Source organism: Schistosoma mansoni, chromosome 1 (assembly GCF_000237925.1).
Source record: "Schistosoma mansoni strain Puerto Rico chromosome 1, complete genome".
Classification (NCBI taxonomy): domain Eukaryota; kingdom Metazoa; phylum Platyhelminthes; class Trematoda; order Strigeidida; family Schistosomatidae; genus Schistosoma; species Schistosoma mansoni.
This window is the reverse complement of record NC_031495.1, coordinates 1,457,999-1,469,303: the sequence shown is the minus strand read 5'-3', so window position 1 is coordinate 1,469,303 and position 11,305 is coordinate 1,457,999.

The following is an 11,305-nucleotide window of genomic DNA, read 5'->3' as shown; positions in this document are numbered from 1 at the left end:
TTCAAGATTTACAAATGAATGACATAGTGTTGGTGTTGTTGTTATTCGTTGCAATGTATGCATTTACATATTTGTTTAGTTGTATTCATATATATATATATAGTTGTGTATAGTTTAGTGATAATTAGATGTGTCTAGTGCGTATTCAATATGGACAATAAGATTTTTAATATAGATACAAATAGTATCCATATTAAAGTAATTCATGTTTGTACAGACATGTACAAAATATCTTTACTTTGTTCTCTCTTTTTTTTTGTTTTCTAATTTTCAAAAGATTGTTATTTTACAAGGTTGTTTATTGGTACTAATGAATTCAGTTAAATAAATGTAGACTAATTCAAATTTTAATTTTTACTTTCTGGTTTATAACAAACATTCATTGAACCATAGTACTAATTCAATAAACAGAACGAGATCTTTGTTACATTACCCTTTATGAACATGATGAAGATCTGTTTCAACGTTGAATGATTACAATCAGATGATCATACATAATAATAATAATAATAATAATAATAATAATAATGAACATTGAGATTATTCCATTCATCATTCATCTATTTATTATTATTGTTATTCTATTTAATGGATTATATTTATGTGATGAATGGAAGCATGTAAATAATCGTAAGTGATAGTTTTAAAATTAAATATAAGTTTATTATTTCATTTGGTATTGTTTGTTTTGAATCTCTCCCATTGATGTTTAGGATTGCAATTGATCAGTCTCTTATTGGTATATATGCATACTGTGCGTATTGCCTCAATATAGCCTTAATTTACAAGCATGGTAAGCAAAGATGGATACATCCAGCTGACGAGTCCCAAATAGAACGAAACGCGTGTCCTAGATTCCAATGCTTACCACTATCCATCATTGAGGTTATTATTGTTTTATATAGTGAAATTTATTAATAATTTTCATACTTTATAGTGATATCATTTAAACAGATAATGAATACTGACTGAGTTTGAATGGTATTTAGGTGTGTAAAAAAAGAAGAAGTGATTTCATCAGAATTTCTAAAATTAGATTTCACCTTCATTTATTTCATTTACTAGACGAAATAGACTTTTATTTTTGAATATGTATAGAATTAGATTCATCCGCCTTCTCGTGGCGGGGGTGTTGTTTACGAAATTGAGAGGACGAAAAGTGAATGTCCGACGCTTTAACCGGGTCAGTGGACACGGAAAGTCCACCTAGAGGAGTTGGAAAACCCTGATCCCGAACCAATGGTGCACATGGGCTCCAGTATCATGAGGGAACAAATGGCGTATGAATCAATTGTTGGTCATCGGATACCATGAGACTGCATCTCCTTACGATGCTCCACTGCCTTATGGATCAGATCTTTAGGTCAAAGGTTCCGGGTGTGGCCTCCTAAGGAAACCACCTGCTTCTCTTTGTGCACCTGGGCAGTATCACAGCCCTCATATAAATCAAATAAGATTTGTATGGCACATATATATCTGGTACATCTTTGTATCAATATTTATATGTTTAAATAAATAATAATTAAATTCAATAATTAATTTAGAGCCATTATGCTTAATAGGCTGTAAATGATATTATTGTAGGCTTGTTAAGTACAAAGTAGTTCAATGGGTGAGAATAAATGACGTATTGAATATTTCTGTAACAATAAAAATTAATAAAGGTATGGATTGTTGTGTTTGAGGTGAATGGGTTAATATTTTATGGAAATGTGTTTGTCATTACTTAATGGTAGGTAAGAATGTATTATAGCATTATTTGCTACATATATATCCCAACTGTATACTCCATAAAGCCCGAAGAAGAGTCATTCATAAACAATCAGACTGATGAAGTGTTTCAATGATATAAGAATTTTGGACTGAGGATTACAATGTTTTTGAATTTATAGTGATACATAAGCAACAATTAGGAATTCATATGATAATTATTACTAGGGTGTGCTTCATTATTCTTTTAACTATTTTTACCAGGTTAATGACAACAGATGATCTGGGGAACAAAGGTAGCTTACTATGACATGTGGTGACGAGGTGGAAACGTTTCATATATCATAAGAAAAATAATAATTAAAATGATATTTATATAAATGTAGGCTGAATAATTTTAATTCACCGCCTGAATTGTTATTTAGTATGTAATGAATATTACTATCAGTGATAACTTTATTAACCTTAATAAACAGTACAGTCAAGACATTAAAAATAATAAATGGTTTACGACTAAACTCGTGTAAGCTTCTTTCCTGATTAGTTAACTTATTCGAATTCACTATGAATGGAATAATTAAATAGTGTTTGCTTTCTGCTAATTGAGTGGGATGGGGCCTCCTATTAGTTCCCTCGGTTTACAAAATACTGTTGTCACCCATCAAACAATTCCAAATGAATTACTTACATAATAAGTTTAATAAACTACCGGTAATCACTTACAACACATTCATTCACATGTATACAATGATATGAAGTTTTTTCAGTATGATTCATAGACTATAGTTGATGCAAATTCTTTTTAGAAAAATTACATTACTCATAACATTGGCGTTGATAATGATTCGTTTATTACGTAATATTTGATAGTCTTTGAAATTATCTAATATTTTTCAGAAGGGGGTTTTTTTAATAGTTGAGATCATGAGTCGATTGAAGCTAGACCACCATAGAAAACCCATAAGTATGGAACTCCTCAACAATGTTCATCCACTATCCCGCCTCTCAAGGTTCGAACCCAGGACCTATCACTCTCGCACGCGAGACTGTAGTCGAATCTCGTGAGGTGGGATAGTGGATGCGCACTGCTGAGGAGTCTCACGATAGGACGAAACCGCCATCCAGTGCTTCCAGACTTTCCATGGTGGTCTAGCTTCAATTGACTCATGAATTCAACTACAATATTTTTTATTAACATTGATCATAATAATAACAGTGATCATCAAAATAACTGTTTATATTACTTATATTAAAACTAGTGGTTAATGAAATTAGACTATTCAACAATAACTAATTATGTTAATTTGTTTTTATTATTATTTCATTTCATTCTCACACTGTACAATTATTAAACATTATTAAAATGATTAAATATAAGTAATTCGTCATTATAAAACTGACAAAACGTTTCAAATGAATTTTGTTAATGATTTACAGTGATTATATGATGTAATTTTGTAAATGTACAATCATTATATTGTGATCATTGATTGATCATTGAAATACTAATCTGAATGATAAAATCATTTCATTAGTATTGGTTGTTTAAATCTTCTTATCGATGTTTAGAACTGAAACTGATCAGTCTGTTTTTACATATATGGATTCAGTGAGGATTACCTCGATATTGCCTAAAGTCATATGGATTATAAGCTGAGATGGATGATGGCTGGCAACGGAATTTAGGACGCATGATCCGTCCTATTTGAGATTCATCATCTGCATTTACCTGCATCCCAGAGTTGATGTTTGCTCTGAGATTCGAATCGGTACCGTTCACTTCAAACGATTTGAGGTTATCGATTTAGCTACCGAGTCCAGATAGCCACTGGTTTGTGTAATGAGGTAAAGTTTAATTCACTTGCATTGGTCGCTTGAATCTTCAGGTTAACGTTAAGGAATGCAATTAATAGCGTTTAAAGTGAACAGTACTGATTCGAGTCTCATAGTGAAAATCGACTCCAGCTAACGAGTCCTTAATAGAACGAAACGCATGTTCGGGTTTCCATAGCTTTTCACAGTCCATCTCTGCTCGTAATATTTGTCCATCTGTTTAATAACGTTTGATAATTAGGAAGTAGCTGCATTCATTTGATTGAGGTTGTCAAGGGTTTTCAGCTCAAATAAGTAATCCAAGTCTTGTGAGCCAGGAGGTGCCTTGATAAAACTTAATAATCCCTTCTCCTTTATAGCGTAGCAGGAGCATAAGTGTTTTCAAATGCCATCCGAAATTTTTTACGAAACTGTAATAATATAACACTTTTAGATCCGGAAAAGTAGCAAAGCAATAAGTCTTGACATCAATTTTTGAAAACCTTGTGCAATAAAGACACACTGATGATTAATAATGAAGATAAATTTATGAGATTTATTTCAAATTAACTACCCTCCATTATTTTCATTGTTCACAAACTGACAGAAGTTTGGGTAGGGAAAATTACAGTTAATAGTAGTAACAATAATAAATTTTAGCAATAACTAGATATAACAGATAGATTCAATGGAAACAAGATTTACATTTCCTGTTGTTACCTAACCATTTCACAGAACAGTTAGTTCGTGGAGTTCAGTAATTAAAATTCAGTATTTCCATTAAATCTGGTTTGCGAATTATTTCATTTAAAGTTACATCACAAATGTATAATATGCAGCTGGTGACTCACCTATAGCTTGTTAATTTAAAGTAATGAGTTTCAGAAATAAAAGAGGGACCGTATACAGCTCAGTCAGTCGGTCAGCTACAACGTAGGGACAGGCAGATATATGCATCGGTCCAAGTTTTCACACCTCATTAGCACAACAAGATGAAGACCGAATTCATAGAAGTAGTTACTTCAATGGTAGTAATATATAAAAGAAAGATTGCATATAAGGATATTATACAAGGTAAGTGGATTAGTTCATAGAAAGAAAGGTATAAAATAATTTTAATCTCACGGTTTAAGGAAAGAAAAAGACTATACACCTACGCCATTGTGGTCGATTATAAACTATAGCACCCAGAGTCTCCAACTATTGGTTACGATAGTCGCATGGGCCTCAACCAAGTACTCTGCATCTACCAACATGGCTCAGACTAGAAGTTAGTGACTTCAAGGACTGATGCCATGTTTTGGTGTGTCCGTTTTATGTTGTTTACTATTACATATACGAGCTCTCTTGTGCGTTGCATTTTAGAAAGTTGATAATATAAGATCATTGGTTACTAATCAATTGCAGTCATCAGCATCAATGGAAAGGTCCGAACAACCAATATATTTGTGAATTAGGACCACCGAGATTGTTGTCATTATCACTGTTTTTTTAAGGTCAAAAGTGATTTCCTTTTCTTCTGATTTGGAAGGGAAAACTAAGATATGTTGAGAGTTAGATTTTAAACATCGTGCATATACGTATTATTCAGTGACTTGATGAAATGTTCCACCCTGTCCACCATTTTCAGGAACAAGACGATTATGTACATATGCCATTGAAAATCCTTATAACAGTGACCAAAAGCTGCAGAATATCTTCCAGTTTTTACCAATATATGAAATTTAATCATATAAAATAATGAAACTGATCCTAATTGAGTGATATTTTAAATAGAACTGTTAAAATATTCTAGAGTGTTTCCTAAGAACTGGAAATGTGTCATTCCTATGTAATAGTTCAATAAAGCGTGACACATTACACATACATAGTCGTCTCCTATAAATCCTAAGTATGGTGTCGTTCCACATTATTTGTTCTGTGATGTCATCTGATCTTTTAAACCACATATACAATGTTCAGGTTTCCTCTGAATTCAAGATTATTTACCATCACATGCTTTTCATGTTATTGAGCTTTTCTTTCTGTACTGGTATGATATCTAGAGACTTGAAATGATACATATATATTCATACCAAGTCCTATGTTAACAATGAATAACTGATAATTACTCTTTTGATCAATTCTATTATTTTATAGTTTAAGTCACTGAATGACCTTAGTTAGAAAAGGAATAAAAGTCAGGAAGCACTAGACACCTTTTTCGTCTTGGCATGAGACCCCCCAATAGTGCAGATCCACAGCCTTACCACACGTTGTTGAACCCATGGACTTTAATTCTCGATCAGGGCGCTTAATCTTTAGACCACGGGACTGGGAAGCAATGGTTCACATGCTTAACTTCAATCAGTTCGTGGGTAAGAACTTCACACTCGGCATAACTAACCTCCATTAGTCACAGGTGATCACTGGAGCCGGAGCTACCCCTCGAAATTAGTCACTAGTAAAACAAATCTCATTCTATTTAATTCATAACTAGTAGTAATGATAAGATAAAAATTATATTGATTATATATATAATGTGACTAATAATTAGTTTGAACCAATTGAAGGACAGTACATACAGATTATGCCTGTTCACGTTTGCACATGATACAACACCACTTTGAAGGAGTCATTTTAAAATCAATCAACATAAAATAAATGAACTATTAAATAAAACTTATGTTATTAATTGCTAATATCTAGTGAATGCATATACCTATATATAATTTTGAAACCCGTTCATGTAGATGAATAAACGGGTTATATACAGTAAAGGACTTAAACAGTTTATATCATAATTTAATTTTTTTATGGCTTCGATTATCCCGTAGTTGATATACTGAGTGGAATTTGATCAGTCCTGATTAACAAATATGCATACTGTGCGATTCGCCTCGATATTGATATTGTAACATGTTTATGTAGAATAAATAGATCATGACTCAGTAAGTAAGTGGATAACATGATGAAGCTTGAAATGAACGGTACTGATTTGTGTCTTGGAGTGAGCATCAATTCTGGGATATAAGCACATCTAGTCGACGAAATCCACATCCTGAATTCCAACGCTAGCCACTTTCTTTCTATTCTATATAAACTTCATAGAATAATTTAGATCAATAAAAATGATTATTAACTCCTTCTAAAATTCTCAGCGGTAGACCTTGGTGACTGTTTCTCAAATTCCGGACTACCAGAAATTGGTGCTCTTTTGTTCATCATTATTTTTGTTTATTTATTTCGACACAAATAATTTCTACAAATGGATACCAAAATGTATACGCTCCCCATGATAAAAATAGAATTGTGAAGAGATAGAGAAAGGAAGATGAGTACAACAAAAGAAACGAATAAATCCGAATAATTATTTAGTTAAAGAGAACTATCTTAAGTTTTATTAAAACTCCCTATTACAAAAACGAAGAAGTAATGTGAAAACATCAAAAAGTAAATAAACACCTAGGGTCGTTTGACATTTTATTAATAATAAGTCATTTATACTATCAATATGAGATTTTATAGGCCATTAAACCAATTTGAGAAGAGATAACTTTACTGGTCATTAGGAATTTTATTTGCTAAACAGCCATCAGGATGAAATAAAAACAATCTTACTGTTGTTTGCCTACTTGGCGGCTAAACGTTAAAAATGAAAAAAATCCTTCTGAAATCAACCGCTTGCAAGATTGAAATAGTTAGAATTATTCTTATTAGATAAATAAACCGAGTTGGTTGGTAGTTATCCTCAATTCTTATAATTATTTAAGTATTTTTCACAACAATATTCTATTCATTGTTCATTAGATCAAAAACTACGAGAACACTTAGTGATTTAGTTCCATTTATCCGAAATAGTCTTATGCTTCAATAATTTATAATTCTCAGATAAAGAAAATATGGTCTAGTAGTAATAGGACCGGTTGCAGTCCTAAACATCAATGGGAAGATTCAAACAAACAATACTAAGTGAATGTAAACTTCACCCATTGCACAAGCAAATGGCTATCAGGACTCAGTAGCTGAGTGGATAACGCGATGGAGTCTGAAGTGAAAGGTATCGGGTTCGAGTTCCAGAGTGAACATCAACTCTGAGATGCAGGTACATCCAGCTGACGAGAACGAAACACGCGTCCTGGATTCCACTGCTAGCTACTATCCATCTTTGCTTATCATGCTTGTGAATTAAGGCTATATCGAGGCGATATGCACAGGATGCACATATGTCAATTAGAGACTGACCAATTGCAGTCCTAAACATCAATGGGAAGATTCAAACAAACAATACTAAGTGAAATCATTAAGTCATAGGTTTGAACTGAGGTCTACAAATTTCAATTTGTACAGCCTAATATTATAATTACCTCTCATATCATAAACTTGTGTTTTGAAGACTGGTTTATCACTTTTTTGTTTTCTGAATGAGTTAATTGTGAACTAATTAATATATCGCTTTTTCATTTACAGAAAATTAAACTAAAAAATATTTTAGTTTAAACATAATTTATCCAATATCTGTTACAATGTTCTTTGTTCAGTTATGATCAGTACCAACCATTATGACATTTTTTTATAACTATCTAACTATTTATTCATTAAATGGATTAGTAATACCATCTAAACAGAAAAGGGTAATATTAAAGAAAGGATAAATCAGATAATGCATTTCTGTGATACATTCAGATTTACACCTTGAATATTCCTAGTTTTGTATATGTTGTAATTTATTACTTGTTCATCATTGCCTTGTGTTATATACATATAATGAAAACTAGTTATTAAATAATACGAGATTTACGAAATAATTTTCTACTTAATCTATTTATTTATTTATTTAAACATAAATATTGATACAAAAGGGCACCACACAAAGCGCCACACAAATCTCATTTGATTTGTGTGAGGGCTGTGATACTGCTCAGGTGCCCAAACTGGAGCAGATAGTTTTCTTAGGGAGCCACAACCGGAGCCTTTGACCTAAAGGCCTAATCCATAAGGCAGTGGAGCATCATGAGGAGATGCAGTCCCATGGTAGCCGGTGACCGACGATTGATTCATATGCCATTTGTTTCCTCAGGATACTGGATCCAGCCCATGTGCAGTATTGGTTTTGAATCAGGGTTTTCCAACTCCCATAGGTGGACTCGCCGTGTCCACCAACCCGGATAAAGCGCCGGACATTCTCTTTTCGTCCTCTCAATTTCTTAAACAACACCCCCGCCACGAGAAGGCGGTGAGTAGGACTTCCCTGTCAGAGGATATATACGCGTGTTCATGTGAGAGCATTTGGAGAGGGGGAGTAGACTCTCCCCACTCACGGCCGTACCAGGGCATTTGGGGGCTTTGTACTTAATCAATAAACATAATTAATATGAATTAGGAAGTTCACCATAATTCAAATGGAATTCTATGTTTTCATAACAAATTTGTAGCAAATCTTTCAAACTGATTCTCTTTAATTGATAATAAAAATATGTTGAATACACTGACTAGAGATTTTCTCATACTCAGTGATAATGATCATTATAAGTGTTGTTGTACTGTAGAAAGTTAAAACATGTTCAATCTGTTTGTTGATTTACTTTTGCTTCCAATTTCATCGTTGGTCAACATTAAGTTTGCATTCACATACTTGTATGGTTATAATTTGATACACTACTTATTATTATTATTATTATTATTATTATCATTCATTGTTGTGTTAAGGGACTAGACACATAAATTGTATAGTAAATGAAAATACTGAACAACGGCAATGTCTTTCGAGTGATATTAGTTTGTGGCAAAGAATCTCTTCAAATTTACTAAAAAAATGAGTTTCAACATGGTCAAAATGAAGTATTTATATTACGTACGAAGTACTACGTTGTGACTGACTGACTGATTGACTGATTTATATTACAAAACAACTTAAAGGTCATTTAATCATAAACTTCTTTGTTGCACGATTTTATAAATAAACAAGTAAACAAAAGAACATGGTTTTTGCTGTGAAGGCATAGACTTTTATAAAATGTCATACACTTTAATTATTGTTAAACAAAAACACATGCTGAGTGATGAATTTAAAAAAAAAATAGAACTTTTGTGAAAGTCTGGTGACCTTGAATGATACCTAAAGTAGTTCTCAAGTTGGATTACTCATTACATTCATGTGTAGACACTTGTATACTAAGAAAAATGTTTGTGGATATACAACATTGTTAAAGTATTGTGCTAGACTGAACATTTTCAATTTGGTGTACTTCTGATTGTAAATTTATCTAAAAAAAAGTAATTTACTAGTCATTTTTCAAATGAATTTCATATAATTTAAAGAATCATTGTAACTAGGATGTGTTAGGTGTAGTTTTGTCATAGAGATTCCTTAGTGGTGTAAGTCGACAATCCGCCACGAGATAGAGCCCTTGACTCTCTAGTTGAATAAGGAACATGAGCGTAGTTACCATTTCTAACCTCAACTGACGTATGATCATCATGCAATGCCATTTCTGGTCAGCTTTTTCACTCTTAACTGACGTTATTGCTGTTGGATACTGGCTCAGTGGTCTAGAAGATAGGCACTCGAGCATGGGACCGAAGGTCCTGGGTTTGAGCCCTACGTATGGGATCGTGGGTGCGCACTGCCGAGAAGTCTCATGCTAGGACGAAACGGTTTTCCAGTGCTTTCAGGTTTTCAGTGGTAGCCCAAATTAGATGGACTCGTGAATTTAACTGTTAAAAATGATATCAAATTAGTAAAAACTTCACGAGACCTTCGAAAACACAATTTTGAAACACGTTATTGGTGTTAGAAACCTTATGCACAGTACATAAATTACAAAACATAAGAGTAAATAATAACCGTAAGCTTACTCATATGTAGCCATAATTTTCATTGAATGATTATACTAATTGAACAGATCAGTTTCAGAGTAATTATAGTTACTATAAGACTGTAATTGTCAGGACATATGCTAAAAAAATATCAATCAATTTCTTTGCATATATAGAATGTTGATGAAAAAGAAAGTAAAACCTATCCCATCAGCTGTCTACAAACTTCATAAATACCTACAACTAAAAGATACTGTTTCTAAGAAAGAATGAAATCGACGTAATTTGGTTTCAGATAACTGAAACAGGATTGAGAAAAGCTAATAAATATTGTAATGAAGATTGTTATCAGGTATAAGAGGCTAAGTTCATCCGCTTTGTAGTTCCAAGTCTGTGAAAATTAAAAGTATTGAGAAGAGCCATCTTTTCCTGGTTGAAAATAAATGAACTCTTATTGCCAATTAATATACAGGAAAGTTATATTTCCGTTTTGTTCAACCTAGAAAATATAAATCCAATAGTGAATATTTTATCGTACTGACATTAACAATAACAAGCACTATTCTTACATGTTTAGTTAATACTTATCACAAATTCGATTCCATGACAGTTTTTGGAAGTTATTTGTAGAATTCCATCGAAATACTTCTACGGATCTAAGTTATGTTTTTTTACATACAGAGGAAACCTTAACAATACATATAAATAAGTCTAGTCTTTATATAAAAGGAAAAGTTATTCAGCATTGGATTACTCGATTTTTGCTCTTACGTTATGAGTTTGGATAATTAGTAGGTAGTCTAATTTTTACTGTTATTATATCCGTTGAATTATTAGCCAACTATAGTTTATAAAATCATAAATATATTTTTATGATACCTTAGTGAGAAGAAAATTATATTTTTGACGTTTCGTGACTTGATGTATATTACTTCTTTAGAGGATAAATAAATAGATCAGAAGGGGTTTTGTGGAGATTTCAGTA